The sequence below is a fragment of the Petaurus breviceps genome, unplaced genomic scaffold (genome assembly GCF_028583685.1).
Source record: "Petaurus breviceps papuanus isolate PSGF00001 unplaced genomic scaffold, PetGlider_PUasm1.0 77, whole genome shotgun sequence".
Taxonomy (NCBI): domain Eukaryota; kingdom Metazoa; phylum Chordata; class Mammalia; order Diprotodontia; family Petauridae; genus Petaurus; species Petaurus breviceps.
In genome coordinates, this window is record NW_027186492.1 from 15651089 (window position 1) to 15671852 (window position 20764).

The 20764-nt window shown below is 36.2% G+C and overlaps 1 pseudogene; it reads right to left on the reverse strand.

Annotated features, from left to right (window-relative positions):
- Window positions 1–18088, reverse strand: part of LOC138175273 (THO complex subunit 3 pseudogene) — a 33400-nt pseudogene extending 15312 nt beyond the window's left edge.
- Window positions 18089–20764: the final 2676 nt, after the last annotated feature.

Here is a 20764-nt window from a genome sequence, read left to right on the forward strand (position 1 = left end):
ACCATCAGAACTTTTTAAGTACACAGATATATTCAGAAAAAAATGCAAAGAAAAAACAAACAAATCATTATTGTTCTTAACTGGCTGAAATGTATATTACTTTTTGGATATTTTAATCAGGATGTAAATAGTTTGAATTTTAAGGAATTATGTGAAGATTTGCCCTATATTTTGTTGTATTAATTGCTGCAGTCTGTCCCAGTGGAGAGAATACCCACACTGATGAGATCATGTGTCCCTCAGTGTGTTACAGTATTTGTTCACAGCAGTATTCACAGCAGTTCACACACAGTTCATTCAAAAGATGAATAAGAAAAAAAGAGGTGTGGAAGTATTATTAAATATGATATAATTTTGTTAGATTGTTTTCACCCACATATTTTAAAATATATTTTGGTATGTAGTTTATATCCATGATAAAATATTGTGATTTGTATGTTTATAGACCAGAGATTTCGTGAATGTGATTATTCATTCCACTGGTAGCAGAACATGGCCCTCTCTTTTTCCTTTTCCTTTTCTTTTTCCTTTTCCTTTTCTTTTTCTTTTTCCTTTTCCTTTTCCTTCTCCTTTTGCTCTTCCTTTCATCAATATTACATTGCAACCTTTGTTATATTGGAACTCCTCCTCTAGTTTTTGTAAAAGTTAGTGGTCACCAAGCTGTCCATTCTTGCTTCATTTTTCTTGGTTGTCTCCACACCATGCAGGCTAGAAACCTGGGCATTATTAACATTTCCCATTCCACCTCTCCACATTCTTCATCACTTCCCTTTTGTGTATTGTCTTCCTTCATTAGAATGTTTCTTGAGGGTACATACTCTCCATCTCGCTTATATTTCTATTCCTAGAACATAGCACAATAGCTGGTACATGGTAAATCCTTGTCTGACTTCTCTCTCTGTCTCTGTCTCTCTTTCTGTCTCTGTCTCTGTCTTTCTGTCTCTCTGTCTCTCTTTCTCTCCCTCTCTCTGTCTCTAACTCTCTATCTAATCTATCCATCTTTCCTCCATTTGCAGGCATACATATCTGTTATGATTTTAACACCATTTTAATGTGGAAATCAACATTGCTAATACAATACAGCCTACATCAACCTACTATTAATCTTTGCAATGCCCTTTGGCTCAACTACATTTTGATTCAATTGTGTAAAACCTACTTGAAAAAAGAATATTTATTTGAAATTTCTCAAAAATAAGAGCCCATCACTAACATGTGAAAGAAATATATAAGGTTTCCCATAGTTCATGGACGAAAAAGGCAGAGAGGCATAAGAGAAATGTTTAGAGTTAATAATTTTAATATTTTATGGCTAATGGTTTTTGACCTTTAGATGTGACACATCATTATTCCTGCAGAAAAAGAAGCCAAAGCTGTGGTATTTATCAATTTGCCATCTCTATCTAATTCTGATTCTAATTCTGAGAAATGAAACATTATATTATGGTGTCAAAATTCAAGGAAATAAAAAGGCAGCTTTAAGAGCATTTGGATAAGTTATCTAAAAGTAGCTACAGTGGAAACTGCTAAGATTTTGTATTTTTTTAAGTTGGTAGGGTTTTTTTTTGCACTTTACTATCTTTCCTAGTTTCACATAAGTACATAAGTGAGAAAAAAGAACTATCCATTACAGAGCCTCTCAAAAACTCATGTTTTGTTCATCTGCCAGACTTTTTCAGCAAATGTGTCTATGATGAATTTCTCTCTCTCTCATCCCTCTCCCCACCCCAGGCTCTCTCTCCAAGAAAATACAGTTGTAGGATTGGCCTTAAATAATATATTTTTTCATGTGCTGAGAGATCTGGAAGGCCAGATGAAATGTACTCATTGCTATTTAAACTGTGTGGGAAGAAGAAAATTCATAAGAGGATGACATTTTATTAAGAGCAAAATATTAAATTTGCTTCCATTATTTTTCTACTCATTCTTTATAAATTGTTGGTTCACTTTCCAGATTTCCTTCATAGCCTTTTGAGGTGCTTGTGTATGTATATGTATATTGGCATGTATGTGGAATAGTAATCTGAAAGTGTTGCTATGAAAATAACACTCCCCCCCCCAAACCCATAACTGCTGAATGATTCACATAATACTTTTAATACCATTTAGTCTGCTTAATATGTGATGACCTAACAAGGTCAGTGTATATCTTTCAATTTTAATTCTTCTGGATTAGTTTCTCTCTTTCTGGTCATGTATATATAAAATGTACATATGAAATGCATTAGCACATAGCCCCTGAATTTGGGCCATATAACCAACTGATCCAGATAAAACAGAATAGTTACATTTATTTCTGAATTATCTGGTGACATTACCTATGTTCAAGATGATGTCGTTGTCAGTTCTTTACTTCACTGATTGCTGTTGGACAGAGCTGATTTGTGTGAGGAGCATGTATGCCAAGATTTTAATAGGCCAAGCCTTAGCCATGGATTACATGTGATATGATTTTAGGGGCATTGAAAAAGGAAGGGCATAGTGTCATGACTACTTCCTAAGCTAAAATTCCTTTCAAATGAGTCATATGACTTTTTGTTCTACCTCTAATGACAGGAGGGGAATCACCTTGACTTGAGTGCCCACCAACTTGTTAATGATGACTACTGTCCCATGTTCTGAGAGCAGGTTTTGATCAATAGACAAGTGAGAAAGTCTCATTCAGCTCCTGTAATGGGATTGGAGGGGTAATGGGATTGGAATGGATACACTACAGAGAGGTAAAAATGGTACTAAGAAGAAAAGCTCAAATATGCCAAGACAGAATTCCAAGTCTTCACAAATTTTCATAGGGCTGATTCTGAAAGAGTTTGAGGACTATTTTGGAAAGAGTTTGTGGGATTTTATGTTATTTTTTGACAGAGTAAGAAATACTGTGTACCAGAATATTATTGTGCTATAAAAGCTATGTATCAAGAGTAAGAAATCCTGTATACTAGGATATATTGTGCTATAAAAGATACATATATAAGGAATCAGGGAGACATAGAAAGACTTATAGGAAGTGATACAAAGCAAAACTAGGAAAAAATATATCCACAATGACTACAAAAAATTGAATGGAAAGAATAAGAGTTATAAAACGTAATGCTGTGTAATTATAATGACCAAGCTTAGCTTAGAAGAGATAAAAGAATACATCTCCTGCTATTTTTTTCTTCCTTCCTTCCTTCCTTCCTTCCTTCCTTCCTTCCTTCCTTCCTTCCTTCCTTCCTGCTTTCCTACCTCTCTATCATAAATGATGGAGACAAAAACATACTTTTTCTTCCTTTTTATAAATATTGGCTCTCTTGATGGAGGAGGGAGAAAATCATAGGACTTTTAAGTTAGAGCTAGAAGGGTCCTTTTAATGTTACCCTCTCATTTTATATACATCCCCACTGTGGGGGCCATGCAGAACAAGGATAATTCCTGTTTGACAACACTTTTAATACTTGAAGGTGACTTTCATGTTCCTCAAGTTTTCTTTCCTCCAGGCTTGACAATAAATACTCACTTGCTTCAAATGAAAAAGACTTTTCTATACCTCTTCATTCCTGCCACCAAGAAGAATTTGCATTGCATTGGGCCTTTAGATACTTATTGATTGATTGCTTGAATAACTATATTTAGAGACCAAGAAAAGTTAAATGACTTGACTGTGGTCACACACTTAGTAAGTTTCTAAGGCAAAATTTGAACTTGGGTCTTCATGATTTCACAGCTCTTCATATTCTGCAACACCTGTCTGTCTCACTGAAGTTACTGAAGTATATCTAATGAAAAATGAAGGTGATTTAAAAACAAAAAAAAATCACACAATATGAATTTTTAAAATAATAAAAACATGAATTTGTTACATATGGAATTAAAATTGCTACACTAATAGTTAAGATCTATTTCCTGATTATCAACTATTGTTATGATGTGATAAGAGAGGTTGAATATTAGTTTAATCTAATATTCTATTCTGCTAAACCACTGAATGAAATGGGGGTTGAATACATAAGAGGGAAGGAAGCAGTTTTCTACCAAATATGAATCCTTCCCATAAGGAAGGGAGGGGAAGCATTTATGGTTTAAAATAAATTCCTGAAAATCACTTTGCATTTGCTATACTTAGTTCATCAACAGGAAAAAAGAATATTCAAACACATGCATTGAAAAGGAAATATCTATGCTAAATGTCTTTGGTATCCTGCCAGATTTACCCACAGAAGGTCTCAACTATAAACAAACAGCTACTTACACATGTATGACCCTGGAAAGATGAAGACTGAGTGGGCACAAAATGGTGTCTGTTTTAGCTTGAGTTTCTACTTCATTGTGAGCTGTCAGATTTTCACCTCCTTCCAAGAAATAAATGCAAACTGGGACTGTGCTTCTAGTGCTATAGGAAATATTTAGTATAACCATCTCAAACCAGAACGATCCCTTTTTGCTTATTAGGAATGGGTTTCAAAGGGGAAAAAAAGACTTTTTGTTGTTCCTTGTGCACCAGAAGTTGGTATTTGTAAATTGTGAAACTAGCAAACTCCCAATATGGCCACAACCTACCCTTGCTTTTGATTTTGTCAGCTGACAACTTGTGTAGACTATTTTCAAAGCAAAATCAGTGGAACAATAAATATAGTGTGGACCTGGAGTCTGGAAGATCTGAATTGAAGTACTCAGACACTACTGTATGACCCTTGGTAAGTCAATTAACTCTGTTTTCCTCAGTTTACTCTTATGAAAAATAGGAATAAAAATAGCATCCATCTCTCAGGGTTGTTGTAAGAGGAGAATGAAGTAATATTCGTAAGGTAACTTGTTTACTTAACAGAGTTATTAAATGCTATTATTATTAAGTCCCATTTTATGTAAATATACAAAGTTTCTTGTAGACTATGCCTACACACACACACACACACACACACAATCAGTATTATTGAGTCACATAATTGAAGATATGGAAGAATTCAGCGACTTTTCTTCCAGTCCTAATCATCTCTAAAACACTTCCCTCGAGGTGTTGCCATCCAGTCTATATTTGAAGATAACCAATAATAAAGACCTCTATTACTTCCCTAGACTGTCTGTTCAAGGTTTGGATAACTCCTATTATGAGGAATTTTTTTTTTCTTTTCAAGGATCCTAAATCTCTCCTTAAATTCCACCTCTTGCTCCTTACTCTGCCCTATGGAGGCAAAATAGAAGAAGGCCACCTCCCATTTGATCTGACAACCCTTTTAATGTTTAATCGCTTGTTGTCTTCCACTTAACCCTGTTTACCTCAATTTCCTCATATGTAAAGTGAGCTGGAGAAGGAAATGGCAAGTCACTCCATTAGCTTTGCCAAGAAAACCCTGAACGGGGTTTGGAATAGTCAGATAGAACTGAAAAACAACAAAGGTTTGCAATTTTAATCAGACAAAAAGTTGAAAATAAAAATGTTAAAAAAAAGAATCTGAGTTTAATTATTTTTGGCAGTTTTTCCTAAATTGGGTCCTCAACCTAAATAAAACCTTTAGTTTCATAGATCCCCCAGAGAATATCATGAAATTACTTTCATTTTGGAATTATAGCTACCTTTGAAATTATACCTACTTGCTTATCTGGCACCTATCTATTGGATATCATTATTGCTTTTATGTGGAGTTTGCCTATTGTCACTATGTGACCTGGAATTGCCTTGAAAATAATATTTCTTTGGGCGGCTAGGTGGTGGAGTGAATAGAGTACTGGCCCTCGAGTCAGGAGGACCTGAGTTCAATTCGGCCTCACTTAACATTTATTACCCCTGTGACTTTGGGCAAGTTTCTTAAACCCAATTGCCATACAAAAAGAAAAAAAAATAATCTTTCTTTAAACTCTTATCCTCTTGTGGCATTTAGGATAAAGAGTCATAGTATTTTTACAGTTCTGTTGAGGAAAAAGAGAATCAGATGTAAAATTAAAAGGGACCATAGAGGTCAATTCATCCAACCTCTTGATTTTGCAGATGAGAGTCTGAACTTCAGATTCTTGAAGCGATTTGCCCACGGTCCCATAAATCAGCTCACCAAGCTGTCTGTCAAATCTTAAATTGTGTGATTCCATGATTCTGATTCTGCAACATATAAGCATTTGTTGTTATGTAGACTTTCAGTTGTGTTTGACTTTTTGTGACTCCATTTGGCCTTTTCTTGGTAATGATACTAGATAGTTTGTTATTTTCTTCTCTACCTCATTTGACAGATGAGGAAGCTGAGACAAACAGGTTTAAGTTATTTGCCCAGGGTCATAGACCTAGTAAATTGTCTGAGACCAGATTTGAACTCAGATATTCCTGACTCGAGGTCCCACACTCTATGCATTATATCACCTTGCTGCCATGACATATGGGCATAATGTCTCTATTTAAGAAATTTATCATATGGGTGCCCTCTTTTCATATTCATGTGAAATAGGACTTAGTGCTATAAAAGTAGACTTTGAAAAATACAAGGCCTTTAATGAAGAGTAGAAAATCAGGGGATGAATGAGGGAATGTTTTAGCATACAATAGGATTATGGAGATGTTCTGTACATGCCATGCATGTTGTGATTGCTGTTGTTCAGTTGTTTTCAGTCATGTCTGAGTCCTTGTGACCCTACTTGGGGTTTTCTTGGCAAAGATATGGGAATGGTTTATCATTTCTTTCTCCAGCCCATTTTACAGATGAGAAAACTGAAGCAAAAAGGCTTAAGTGACTTGCCCAGGGTTACACAGCTAGTAAGTGTCCAGATTTAAACTAAGAAAGATGAATCTTTCTGACTCCAAGCCCAGCAATCTACTTACTGAGTTGCCTAACTGCCTTCACATGCTGTGAATCAACTTTGAATGAAACAATAAATGATGTCTTCATTAACAATATGATAATATCATATTTTATTTTACACACAAGTCACAAATAACAGAATCAGAATTTGAATGCAAGCCCTCAAATTCCAGATACAGCATTCTTTCCATGGCAGAGGAAATAAGACTAAGCAAATTTGAAACAAATCCTTAAGAATTCAATTTTTTTTGACAAAATATATATTTATAATAGTCTCAGTTGTAGTGTGGACTAGAAGCAGTAAAACATGCTAGACTATAAAAAATGTCCTTTAGAGAAGAGTTGTGTGGTTACTTGACTTTGTATTCAGTAAGTCAGAGTGAAATAAGCTCTTAGGGTGTAAAGCACCTAATTATTCTTAGGAAATGGCAGGTAGCCTAGAACAGTAAACAAAACAAAACAAAACAAAACAAAAAAAACAAACAAAAACACTGGGTATGGTTTCAGAGGACCTAGGTTTAAATCCTACCTATGTCACCTGTGGGTAGGTCACTTGACCTTTCCAAACTTTGGTTTCCTTATCCCCCTAAACAGTGAAGGAGTTAAACTCAAGATTCCTTCTACCTTTAATTCTAGGGTTCTATGATTCTCATGAAAAGAGTGTTCTAGAGAAACTCATACCCCAGAAAGTTAAAATTTTGCTATGGGTCTTTACATGTCAGAAGTTGGCAAACTACAAGTCAGGTCATGATTCATTGTTTTGTCAATTGTCCAGACTTGAGAAAAGGATGGAGAAAATGTTAATAATATAGATTTAATTTAAAAGTCTGTGGTACATTGTGAAGAGAGTCATTTGTTAAACATTTATCAGCACACCACTCTCTAATAATAGGCACCTATCATTTGTCCTAAAGAATAAATGGTTAAGATGAGATTTGTATATATGGTGCTAATATGCTTGACCATGTGGTTCTTCCTGATTGGCATATGTTTGGATGAAGTAGTGGCTATTAAGGAAGTTGCTTGAATGACAGAGACTAGAACTTCTAGGATTTTATTTAATTTTGTGTTGTTTTATTTGGTATCAGAACCTTATTCACAACATTGGATTTGGGAGCCTAAATCTTCCAGTCATTTTGTATTCCTAATGTAAGTAGGCTAGATAAACAAGCAAGCAGGTATGAATTAGGTTTGTACTAATTCTGGCATCAACTTAGAGTATGAGGTTTAAAATGTTCTTAGATTTCATCTAATTCAATGTATAATGTTATAAATGAGAAAGTAAATACCAGAGAATGGTAGTGACTTGATAAAGAAACCAAGGTAGGTAGTGGCAAGATTTGAACTTAGGGCTTTTGATTCCAGATCAAGGGCTTTTTCAATTTTTTCAATGTCTTGTGTTCATACTTTGTTACCTAAATTTCTCCATTTCCAATATAAAGATAATAATTCTTCCTTTATCTACCTCACTGGAATGTTTAAGACTCAGTGGCATATTACATATGAAAGCAGTTTGCTCTCTTTAGAAGAAAGGTGTCATCTAGAGTTCAAGGTATGATTATATGCAGGTCTCAACTTACAAATGAGTTGTGTTCCAAAAGTTCATTCATAAGTCTGTTGTTCAGAGCATGGAATGCATTTTCCCACAGAAATAATGTTATACATTGCAGTTCAGATCCCTGACTAGTACACAATAGCTTATTTAGCCCATGATGTAGCTGAAATACAATACATTTGCAATGAAAAATAATAGAAAACTGTACAGTTGTAATACTAGGAATGAAAACAGAAAACCCACAAAATTACCTACAGAGTAGTTTATCTTTAAACCTCCCTGGAATGCTCATATATGAGGGAAAGCAGAGTTACTTGAAGGAGGGAGGAAAGGTGTATGGAGACTTTTATGAACCACCTAAGTGAGCTTCTGGGCATTTTCAAGATCTTTGGAGACCTCTGGCAAACATATTGTTTATGATGTCTCATTTCCTTTTGTGATATGACTTTCTTTTATCCTAATATTTTACATATTATTTCCATAATCCTTACAATTATTGGGGTTGTTTGGGATTCATACATAGAATAAAAAGAGATAGGAGAAGAAATACAGCAGAGAAGGATAAAGAAGGGATTGGGGAAGATTTTTCTGTCTTAACTGCCCAAGAGTTGGATGAGAAGGGAAAAAAAAAAGAGTTTAAAAGGATATATGCACATATGTAGAAATTAGGGGTCCAATTATTTAATCACTGAGAAGTGAAAGACAAAGAAAACATGGGGGACACATTGTTTGAATGATCTTGCTGAGGGTGAAGAAAGGGGAAGATAGGGAAAGAGCTGTGAATGAGATATTTTCTCCCGATAGTGTCTAAATGGTATCAAGATAGATTGGCTTCTTTCTAGATTTTGAGGAGGTGAGAGATGGGAAGAAGGCATGACTGAGAAACTCATCTTATGTTAAAGGAGAGAAAACAATAGAAAAATATGTTTATAGTATGAAATAATCACAAGTTGGATGTTCAACTCTATGTTCCGATTTCATTAGATTGCATACTCAGTCATCTACATAGACAGAGAAAGCACTTCCTTTCTCTTGTAAAATGTTGGAGATAGATATAGATATCTATATAGATAGAGAATGTTAGAGGCCTTTGTTATTTGTAACACTTTGTTGTTATTAGAATGCAAGGTCCAATATTGTATGGTAAGTGTGCATTTGGAAATGACAGTGATGTAAAAACAAAAGCTACTAGGTCAATATTCAGTTCACTCTTGATTAGTGCAAATTATGGTTCTCCTAAAATGGTTTCATGTATTTGAATCCACAGTGTTTGAAGTTACAGTTATGTAAATTATGGGAATTGGTTCCAATCTAATGGAAATATGCAGTACAAATTCAAAGAATGTGACTACCTCAGGGCATTTAATATTCATACTTATAAAGACGTAGCTGTGTTTCTTAAAACAATCTACACCCATTACTTCTCCTTCATAACCACCCTATTATTCCTCAACTCCTGGCAATCTAACTTCTACTTCCACCATTCTTTGGAAATGTTTTTCTCAGCTTCTGTACAAATAAAGCCAATGTCACCAAGATTAAGAGGGAAGTGGAAAACTGGGAAAGAATTTTTAAAACCATTGTCTCTGATAAAGGCCTCATTTCTTAAACATATAAAGAATTAAGTCAATTCTTTTTATGACACAAATATGGTACTGATACCTAAATCAGGAAGAGATAAAACAGAAAGAAAATTATAGACCAATTTCCCTCATGATATATATGCAAAAATTTTAAATAAAATATTAGCTAAAAGACTACAGCAATTTATGTCAAGTATAATACACTTTGATCAGATAGGATTTATTCCAGGAATAAAAGGATGGTTTAATATTAGGAAAACCATCATTATAATTGATCATATTAACAATAAAACTAGCAGAAACCGGGGCAGCCAGGTAGCACAGCGAGTAAGAGTACCGGCTCCAGTGTTGAGAACACCTGGAGATTAAATCCCGGGCTCAGACACTTAGCACCCACCCAGAAACACCTGGCTGTGTAACCTTGATCAAGTTACTTAACCCCAATTGCTTAGGGGCAGCCAGGTGGCTCAGCGAGTAAGAGCATCGGCTCCAGTGTCAGGATGACCTGGATCAAATCCGGGCTCAGATACTCAGCACCACACCCAGAAATAATAACTGGCCGTGTTACCTTGAGCAAGTTACTTAACCCCAATTACTTAAAAAAAAAACTAGCAGAAACCACATGATTATCTCAATAGATGCAGAAAAAGCTTTTGACAAAATACAACATCCATTCCTATTAAAAACACTAGAAAGTATAGGAATAAATGGAGCTAGCCTTCATTAAAATAATAGTTAGCATCTATTTAAAACCATCAGCAAGTATTATATGTAATGGGGATAAGCTAGAAGCATTTCCAATAAGATCAGGGGGGAAACAAGGGTGTCCATTATCGTTCGTCTTATTCAATCTGGCACTAGAAATGTGAGCAGTAGCAATTAGAGAAGAAAAAGAAATCAAAGGAATCAAATTAGGCAAAGAAGAGACCAAGCTATCACTCTTTGCAGATGATATGATGATATACTTAGAGAATCCTAGAGAATCAAGTAAAAAACTACTTGAGGCAATAAATAAATTTGGCAAAGTTTCAGGATATAAAATAAACCCACATTAATCCTCGGCATTCCTATATATTTCCAATGAAATTCAACAGCAAGAGATAGAAAGAGAAATCCCATTTAAAGTTACTGTAGACATTATAAAATATTTGGGAATCTACCTACCAAAACAAACCCAGGACCTGTATGATCATAACTACAAAACACTTTTCACACAAATAAAGTCAGATCTAACTAATTGGAAAAATATCAATTGCTCGTGGCTAGGTCGAACTAATATAATAAAAATGACAATTTTACCTAAATTAAATTATATATTTAGTGCCATACCAATTAATTTACCAAAAAAGTACTTTATAGACCTAGACAAAATAGTAACAAAATTCATTTGGAAGAATAAACAGTCCAGAATATCAAGGGAATTAATGAAAAGAAATGCTAGGGAAGGTGGACTAGCTTTACCAGATTTCAATCTGTATTATAAAGCAGCAGAAATCAAAACTACTTGGTACTGGCTGAGGAGTGGATCAATGGAATAGATGAAGCACACAAGATTCAGAAGACAATGACTATAGTAATGTATTGTTTGAGAAACCTCCAGACCCTGGTTTTTGGGATAAGAACTCACTACTTGACAAAAACTGCTGGGGAAACTGAAATATATTACGGCAGAAACTGGGCATAGACCATTATATAACACCATATACCAAAATCAAGTCTAAATGGGTGCATGATCTAGGTATAAAGGTTGATACTGTAAGCAGCCTCCTAAAACAAGGAATAGTTTACCTATCAGACATGTGGAGAGGGAAAGACTTTATGACCAAACAAGAATTAGAGAACATTATGAAATGCAAAATGGAAAATTCTGATTACATTAAATTGAAAAGCATCTGTACAAACAAAGCCAATGGAACCAAGATTAACAGGGAGGTGGGAAATTGAGAAAGAATTTTTACAATCTATGTCTCTGATAAAGGATTTATTTCTGAAATATGCAGAAAATTGAGTCAAATCTATAAGAATACAAGTCATTCCCTAATTGATAAATGGTCAAAGGATATGAATAGGCAGCTCTCAGGAAAGAAATTAAAGATATCTCTAACCATATGAAGAAATGCTCTAAATCACTATTGATTAGGGAAATGCAAATCAAAACAACTCTGAGGTACCACATCTCAGCAGCCAGAGGCTAAGATGACAAAACAGGGAAATGACAAATGCTGTAGAGGATGTGGGCAAATTGGAACACTAATGCATTGCTGGTGGAGTTGTGAACTAATCCAACCTTTCTGGAGAGCAATCTGGAATTATGCCCAAAGGGCTATAAATAATTTCATACCCTTTGACCCAGCAATACCACTTCTAGGTTTATATCCCAAAGAGATCATAGAAGTGGGAGGAAGACCCATATGTACAAAAATATTTCTAGCAGCTCTTTTTGTGCTTGCAAAAAATTAGAAATTAAAGGGGTGCCCATCAATTGGGGAATGGCTGAACAATTTGTGGTATGTGCATGTAATGTAATACTATTGTGCTATAAGATATGAGGAGAGATGGACTTCACAGTTACCTGAAGAGATTTATATGAACTGATGCTGAGTGAGAAGATTAGACTGAGGAGAAATGTGTACAGTTACAGACACAATGTATGTGTGATGACTAACTTTGACAGACTGGACTCTTCTGAGCAAGGCAGTGATATAAGTCAATCCCGAAACACTCATGATGGAGAGAGATGTCTACATCCAGAGAAAGAACTAGAAAGAATTGAGTTTGAATCCAGATTGAAGCAAACTACCTGTTCTTTTTCTTGTTTGGTTTTATTTCCTCTTTACCATTTTTCATTCCATCTGATAAAATCTTTCTTCATAACCTGACTAATGTATAAAGTGAAAGTATTTGCAGATCCTGTACTTGATTGTATGCCACTATGGGGGTGAAAGGGAGGGAGAGGGACAGAATTTGAAACTCAAGGAATTGTGGGATTGAATCTTGCAAACTAAAGGTAAACAAAGAAATTAATAGTAAAATTAAAAAAAAATGGGGGGCGGAGCCAAGATGGTGGAGTAGAAGCATGACCTTCCTGCAGCTCCAGCTTCCACCCTCCGCAATCCATGTAAAAAAGGAGACTCTAAAAAAACTTTGGAGCTGCAGAAACCACAATATGACACAGAAGCTAACCTCCCACTGAGGACAGCCCGGCAGGCCTGCAGGAATCCAGCACAGGGCTCTGGGAGCTGAGCCCAGCCCCATGCAGAGGTTTTAGCCTCAGGGCAGGCCTGACCAGCCCCTAGCCAGAGGGACTCCAGATCAGCAGCAGCTGTGGCTTTTCCAGATTTATCAACACATAGACACAAAGGACAAAGTGAGAGGTCAGTACATTCTGGACATTGGGAACAGTAAGTGGGAGTGTGTGGCTTTTACCCCCAAGGCGAAAAGCCACTGAGACGCCAGCATAGCCAGCCAGCGCCCTGTGGCAGATTCAGCTCGTGGCCTGTAGAGTGTGGGGGACCAAGCACCAGTCTGGGGGGTAATCACACTTGCTTTAACCTGCTTGGATCTGGATTGCAGTCTAGGGTGGAGGTTCTGGGGTGTGTGTCCAGCTTGCCAGAGGGTGCAGAGACCTCAGAGAGGACACCCATCTTATACCTCTGGCAGCTGAGAAAACCTCAGCGTTTGGGACGAAAGCTCCCCTGTCTGGTGGCAGAGTACTACTGTGGCAAAAAGCCCAAAAGTCAAGTAATTGAGTGTCAAAATGAGCAGGCAAAGGAAACAAAGCAGACAGAAGATTCCAACAATACACTCCTATTTTGGGGACAAAAAGGAGCAAAGCATGGAACAGGAGGAAAACAGTGAAGTCAGAACTCCTGCACCAAAACCTTCAAAGGAAACTACAAGCTGGTTACAGGCCATAGAGGACTTTAAGAAAGATTTTGAAAACCCAATAAGAGAAGTGGAGGAAAAAATTGGGAAGAGAAATGAGAACAATGCAAGAAAATTATGAAATGAGAGTCAACAGCCTGACTGAGGAAAATAATACCTTAAAAAACAGATTGACTTAAGTGGCAAAGGAGGCCCAAAAAGGCAATGAGGAGAAGAATGCCTTAAGAAGCCAAATTTGCCTGATGGAAAAAGAATCTCAAAAAATCAATGAGGAGAATCATTGCTTCAAAATTAGTTTGGAGCAAATGGAAGCTAATGACTTTATGAGAAATCAAGATACTGTTAAACAGATCCAAACAAATGAAAACATAGAAGGCAATGTGAAATATCTCATGGGAAAAACCACTGACCTGGAAAATAGATCCAGGATAGATAATTTAAAATTACTGGACTGCCTGAAAGCCATGACCAAAGTAAGAACCTAGAAATCATCCTCCAGGAAGATCTCAAAGAAAACTGCCCTGATGTTTTAGAACTAGAGGGCAAAGTAGAGGTTGAAAGAATCCACTGATCACCTCCTGAAAAAGATCCCCCAAAGAAAACTCCTAGGAATATTATAGCCAGATTCCAGAATTCCCAGATTAAGGAGAGAATATTACAAGCAGCCAAGAAGAAACAATTTGAATATTGTGGAAGCACAATCAGGATAACCCAGGATCTGGCAGCTTCTACACTGAGAGATCAAAGGGCTTGGAATATGATATTGCGGAAGGCAAAGGAGCTGGGATTAAAACCAAGAGTTGCTTACCCAGCAAAACTGAGTATCATGTTTCAGGGGAAAGTATGGTCATTCAGTGGAATAGAGGACTTTCAAGCATTTTTGCTGAAAAAACCAGAGTTGAATAGAAAATTTGACATTCAGATACAAGAACCAAGAGAAGCATGAGAAGGTAAACAGTGAAAAGGAATCACAAGGAACTTATCAAAGTTGAACTATTAACATTCCTACATGGAAAATAATAATTGTAACTTATGAAACTTTTCAGTAGTTGAGGGGATTAGAAATATATATATATATACATATATATATATTTGTCTATATATGAGGGTATATGGGCATATGAACACATGTGAATGTGTGCATATATGTTTACAGGTATACATAGATAGAGGGCACAGGACCTATTTAACAGGAAAGAATGACACTTAAAAGGTGTAATTAAGAGGTGAGAGGAATATAATGAGAGGAGATGGGGAGAGACTGATTGGGCTAAACTATCTAAACTATCTCAGAAGAGGCAAGGGAAAATGGTTACAATGGAGGGGAAGAATAGGAAGGCAAAAGGGAATGGGTCAACCTAATTCTCATTGAATTTGGTTTGAGAAGGGAGTGAAATACACACTAAATAGGGTATCTCACCCTCCAGGAGAATGGGGGGGGAAGGGGATGAGAGGGGGGATGATAGAAGGGAAGGAAGCCTGGGGGGGAGGGAAGTTGGAAGCACTCACTTTTGAAAATAGACGGGATCAAAGTAGAGAATAGAACAAATGTGAGGTGGGATAGGAGGGAGGGAAATATAGTCAGTCTTTTACAACATATCTACTATGTTATTGTTTTGCATTAGCCACACATGTACAACATATACTGAACTGCGTATCTTCCCAGTAAGGGTGGGTGACAAGGAAGGAAGGGAATGAATCTGGAATTGAAAGTTTTAAAATCAAGTATTCAAATATATATATATATATATTTATATTTATATATATATGCATACATGTAATTGGGAAATAAGATATACAGGCAATGAGGCATAGAGATCTACTGGAAAAGTAGAAAGGGGTATGGGAGAGCAGATTGGAGGAGGGGATATCTAGAGGGACTGCTATTTTGGGGCAGTGGGTAGGGGAAAAATGGGGAGAAAATTTGTAACTCAAAATCTGGAGGAAACAAATGATGTAAATCAGAAGTTAATAAAGCATTAAAAAAATTAAAAAAAAAAAGAACGAAGGACAAAGGAAAAACAGCAGCAACAAAACAGAGAACAATGTGTACAATAAGAACAACATTGTGAAGACAAGAATCTTTGAGGAATTTAAAAACTCTGATCAAAACAAAGATCACCCAGCTAGGGAGGGTAGTGAATAGAGCATCTGGCTAGGGGTCAAGAAGACCTGAGCTCACAGTCCAGCCTCAGACAATGACTAACTGTGGGACGCTCAGCCTCAGGTTCCTCATCTGTAAAATGGGCATGATGATAACAATTGCCTAGCAGGGTTGTTGTGAGGATAAAACGAGATCATCCTTGTAAAGCATCGCAAAAACCTTGAGTTGTTATATCGATGCTTACTATTGTTGTTATTATCATCCAAGGGGATAGATGCTGAACCACCCCACCCTGGGACAGAGATGACAGACCCACGATGCAGAAGGAGACACGTTTTGTACTTGGGCAATATCAGGATTTGTTTCTTTTGGCTATGTGTGTTTGTTACAAGGGCCTTTTGGGAATTTTTTTCTTTTAAATGGGAGGGGGAGATACATGGGAGAGAGAGAGAAAAATAAATGTTTGTTAATTGAAAAAAAAAACAAAAAAAAATCCCAAAAGTCTACAAGAATACAAGCCACTCCCCAACTGATTAATGGTCAAAGGGTATGAACAGGCAGTTTTCAGGAAAGAAATTAAAGATATCTATAACCATATGAAAAAATGTTCTAAATCACTAGTGATTAGAGAAATGCAAATCAAAACAACTCTTAGGTACCACATCTCACTGGCCAGATTGGCTAAGATGACAAAAAAGGAAAATGATAAATGCTAGAGAAGATGTAGAAAAATTGGAACACTAATGCATTTTTGGTGGAGTTGTGAACTGATCAAGCCATTCTGGGGAACAATTTGGAACAATGCCCAAAAGACTACAAATAAGTGCATACCCTTTGACCCAGCGATACCACTCCTAGGGTTGTATACCAAAAAGAACAAAGAAGTGGATGACCCATCTGAAAAAACATAGTTACAGCAGCTCTTTTTATGGTGTCAAAGTATTGCAAATCAAGGAGATGCCCATCAATTGGTGAATGACTGAACAACTTGTGGTATATGAATGTAATAGAATACTACTGTGTTATAAGAAATGAGGAGCAGACGGACTTCACAAAAACCTGGAGAGACTTATATAAACTGATGCTGAGCAAGAAGAGCAGAACCAGGAGAAATCTCTACACAATCACAGACACAACATATGTGTGACAACTAACTTCAATATAATGGGTCCCTTTCAGCAATATAAATTTATAAGACAACTCTAAAAGACTCATCGTTGAAAGAGATACCCACATCCAGAGAAAGAGATGTGGAGTCTGAGTGAAGAGTGAAACAAATTACTTGCTCTCTTTCTCTTGTTTTGTTGTGTTTCCTCTTTCCCACTGATCATTCCATCAGTTATAATCCCTCTGTATAACCTGACTGATGATTAATGTGAAGATATTTGTAGATCCTATATTTGAGTGCATGCCGCCATGATGGGGGAGAAGGAGCGAGAGGGGGAGAAAATTTGAAACTCAAGGGACTGTGGAACCAAATGTTGTAAAATAAAAGTAAAAAAATAAATGAACAAAAAATGGAAATGATTTTCTCAAATGTAGCTGATAATTTCCCTCCTTGTCATTAACTACAAAGGCTGCTTCTGTCTTCAGCATCCTTTATTTCTGTGCAGATTATTCTATCTTTGATGTGATTCTACCCCACCAAATAAACATTCCTCTATTGACTCTGTCTTCTTCATTAATTTCTCTACCTGACTCCTTAATATATATATATATATATATATATATATATATATATATATTTCATGTAATCATACAGCATCTCAGAATTGGAAGGTACCTTAGAAAACACCTAGTTAAAGGTGACATACAAGAATACACTATACAATTTACTCGGTAAGTGGTCGTACAGCTTGTAGCAAAAGATCTATAGTAGGGGCGAAGGGAAGAATTTACTCTTCTCTTTATTCTAAGAGTTCTAATTGTTCATAATTTTTTTTCTTTTTAGCACATTATATGGACAGGCATTTGTATTCCCTCTCACTATACTCTCTCCCTTGTCAATTTTTCTCACCCTTATGCCTCTATAATAACTATCAATTTCTATTAACTGTCATTAACTAACTCCCAATCTATTTCTCCAACTCTAGACATTATCCTATTTTTTCAGATGTACATCTCAAAATACCCACATTACATCATCATCATCGTCATTGTTATTGCCATCATCATCATTATGATCACAATAATAGCCCATATTTGTACAGGTATTCCTTCCATATCGTAGGAGTTAAGGATGTGGCACCCTCCCCAACCCTCACACCCTGTTATCTGGAAAATCTACATGATTGTTTTGCCCTCCCTTCATACCAGAGAATAAGTTGAATTATTATGATATTAAAAGATAAAATATGTTGATATTATACAATACCATACATATATTTTATGCATTTCTGAGTTTCCAAACTTTTTCTGTGTCATTGGCATCTTCTGTAACACCCCCCCCCCCACAATTTCCACTTAATTTCTATGCCAACACATAATATAGCAAAACTGCAATGGGGAAAGTCACGATGTAGTAGGGATAACTGAATAGTGCTTTAAGATTTGCAAAGTACCTTATAAATATGATTTCATTTAACCATCACAAAGCCCTGAGAGGTAGGTGCTAAAATGTCCCCACTGATGAGAAAACTGAGACAGATAGAGGCCATATGACTTACCCAGGATCATATAACTAATACGTGTCTGAGGCAGATTTTGTACTTAGGTTTTCCTGACTACAGGCATAGTGATCCAACCACGATATCACCAAGTTGCTTTTTTAACTTTGATATCTCGATGACACCATGAATTCAACATATCCCCAAAATAATCAGGTTGTCTATTTTCCTCAAATTGATCTACCTTCTCTGACTTCCCTACTTTTGCCAGTGATACCACGATTCACCCAGGAACCATGTTTGAATCCTTGGTGTTGTTATCAACTTCTCCTTCCTCACCTCACATCTACTATATAACTAATCAGTTATCATGTCTTAATAATTCTGAAAGATGCTATCCAGATCCTGCTTTTGGTTATGGATTTCAGATAGTCCAATGTTTCTGACAGTATTTCTCTGTGATCTGTTTTCTAGGTCAGTCATTTTTCCAATGAGGTATTTTGCATTTTCTTCTATTTATTCCTTCTTATAATTTGGTTTGATTAATTCTTGATGGAATCATTAGCTTTCACTTACTCAATTTTAACTTTTAAGGAGTTGCCTTCCTTTGCTTTTGTACTTCCATTTCTATTTGGCCAATTTTACTTTTTAAGGAGTTGTTTTCTTAAGTGGATTTTTGTATCTCCTTTTCCATTTGGTTAATTCTACTTTTTAAGGAGTGGTTTTCTTTTTCCAAGATGTTGATTTTTTTCATAATACTTATACATAATTCTCCTAATCTGCTCTCTCCCATATTTTCTCCCATACCCCTTTCGACTTTTCCAGTGGATCTCTATGCCCCAGGGCCTGTATATCTTATTTCCCAATTACATGTAAAATAGTATTAATTATATATATATATGAATATTTTATTTTAAAATTTTGAATTCCAGATTCATTCCCATCCTCCCTTTTCTCCCACCCTTACTGGGAAGATAAGCAGTTCAATATAGGTTTTACATGTGTGGCTAATGCAAAATAATAACAGTAAATATATTGTAAACGACTGACTACATTTCCCTCCCTCCTATCCCACCTCACATTTGATCCCACCCCTTTTCAAAAGTGGGTGCTTCCAGCTTCCCTCTCCCGCAGCCTACCCTCCCTTCCATCACTCCCCCTCTCATCCCCTTCCCCCCTACTCTCCTGGAGGGTGAGATACCCTATTTAGTGTGTATTTCATTCCCTCCTCAAGCCAAATTCAATGGGAATAAGGTTGTCCCATTCCCTTTTGCCTTCCTATTCTTCCCCTCCATGTTAACCATTTTCCCTTGCCTCCTCTATATGAGATAGTTTACCCTAATCTGTCTCTCCCCATCTCCTCTCATTATATTCCTCTCTCACCTCTTAATTTCACCTTTTAAATATCATTCCTTCCTGTTACATTGGTCCTGTGCCCTCTATCTATGTATACCTGTAAACATATATACACACATTCACATATGTATTCATATGCCCATATACCCTCATAAATAGACATTATATATATATATATGTATATATATATATTCCCTCTAACTACTGAGAAAAGTTTCATAAGTTACAATTATTGTTTTTCCATGTAGGAATGTTAATAGTTCAACTTTGATAAGTTTCTTATGATTTTTTTTCCCTGTTTACCTTCTCATTCTTCTCTTGGTTCTTGTATCTGAATGTCAAATTTTCTATTCAACTCTGGTATTTTCAGCAAGAATGCTTGAAAGTCCTCTATTTCACTGAATGACCATATTTTGCCTGAAACATGATACTCAGTTTTGCTGGTTAGGTGACTTTTGGTTTTAATCCCAGCTCCTTTGCCCTCCGGAATATCATATTCCAAGCCTTTCCATCCCTCAGTGTAGAAACTGCCAGATCCTGGGTATCCTGATTGTGTTTACACAATATTCAAATTGTTCCTTTCTGGCTGCTTGTAATATTCTCTCCTTAATCTAGGAATTCCAGAACCTGGCTATAATATTCCTAGGAGTTTTCTTTTGGGGATCTTTTTAAGGAGGTGGTCTGTGGATTCTTTCAACCTCTATTTTGCCCTCAGGTTCTAAAACATCAAGGCAGTTTTCTTTGAGAACTTCCTGGAGGATGATTTCTAGGTTCTTACTTTGATCATACCTGGCTTTCAGGTAGTCCAATAACTTTTCAATTATCTCTCCTGGATCTATTTTCCAGGTCAGTGGTTTTTTCCATGAGATATTTCACATTGCCTTCTATTCTTTTTTGTTTGGATTTTTTTAACA